Genomic DNA, 1,776 nt, shown 5'->3' with positions numbered 1-1,776 from the left:
CAAGCAGGGGATGTCAATCATCCTTGTTGGATCAGTCCAACATGATTTTATTCTGCAACCTCGGAGGTTACAGTCAGGTTAAGAAGCTGTGTTTTTACAACCCTTCTATAATGAAGCCTGAATCATGAAAGTTTAATTTTAACTCAAAATGTATATATATATATATATATATATATATATATATATATATATATATATATATATATATATATATATATTCTGGTTGCTTTGATGCTCTTTACACACACACACATATATATATAAATATATATATATATCATATCTGTGCAAGTAATACTGCTAGTTTATTGTGACATGCTAGTATGGTAGAGACTGTGGGGATTAAAATGCAGACACTGGTTAATATTGCTTGAAATAATTAACATACAAATATATTTTGCACTGGTATCACAGCAGCGTGCCCATGAATATCACATGAATAATTTCCAAGTGCCTTAATTTTCCAATCTGCAGTAGTTTCCATTTCTCAGTGCTATTCAGCTAGTCACAGATATTGTCAATGATAATAACTTTACATAAGAAATTACTGTTATTATAAAATGATTTAAGCAAGTTTGCATTATGTAGCTTAATATGGATTTAATTCACGTACTGGTAATAGACATACTTACATAGCCAGACTATGTTGCTGGCATTTATTACTATTAATGGACAGAAGAAAGAAAAAAAAACTATCTTTCTGAGAAATTGACTAAAATTCTGCTGTATTTTGAATTAATAAATGTATAGTTGTTGCTTTTATTTAAAAGGACATTAACCTCTTCACTGCTGAGCCATTTCACAGCCCATCTTCGTATTGTTAATTCGGTAGGATCTGTATAGCTTGAACTCAGGAAAACTTTTTGTTTCTTCCAAATTTTTCTTTTTGTTAAATTTAAAATTTTCGTTTTCATTCATGGTCCTATTAATTTCAAACGAATTTCGTTTAAATGTTTTGTTTCAAACTAAAATATTTGTTTTAAGCTACAGTGCAGATTCTTGCCGTTTTTCTTTATCTGACGCTATAATCAGGTATATTAGCTTTTTTATTTATACATCTATTTTTTTGTGCACTGCATTTTTGGTAAAAGTAAAAGGTTTACTTGAAGGTACAGTAACAACTAGTATACATACATTACTATACTGAAAGTGTCTATACTAAAAAGGACATGAAACACAATTTGTTTTCATTCACGATTCAGATAGAGCACTTTTAAATAACTTTCCAATTGACTTATTTGATCAAATTTGCTTTCTTTTCTTGGTATCCTTAGTATAAAAGCATACCTAAAGGTAGGCTGAGGCTCAGAAGCAGGAAGGGAGCTTGTGGATGGTTCATTTATGCCTCTTCTTATTGGCTTAACAATGTGCTAGCTCTCTCCAAGTAGTGCATTGCTGCACCATCAACAAAGGATACCAAGATAATGAAGCAAAATTGATAATAGAAATAAAATGAAAAGTTGCTTAGAAATATATGCTCTTGCTCTATCTGAATCATGAAAGAAAATATTTGAGTTTGATAGTGAAATCCAATTTTTTTCCTTTTATGACTCTTCAGATTCACAATACAAATTTAAACAACTTTCCAATGTCCTTCTATTATTATATTTGCTTCATTATCTTGATATCCTTTGCTGATGGATCAACAATCTTGATCAACCCATGAACTCTAGTTGATCACAAGAGACAAATGAGTGATACACCACCTAGAAACCTTCCTGACGTATTAAGGATGATTCCTTCTGGTAAAGTTGGCTGAGTGCTGCCAGTTTGGGT

Source organism: Bombina bombina, chromosome 6 (genome assembly GCF_027579735.1).
Source record: "Bombina bombina isolate aBomBom1 chromosome 6, aBomBom1.pri, whole genome shotgun sequence".
NCBI lineage: Eukaryota > Metazoa > Chordata > Amphibia > Anura > Bombinatoridae > Bombina > Bombina bombina.
Note: the sequence above shows the minus strand (reverse complement) of the source record.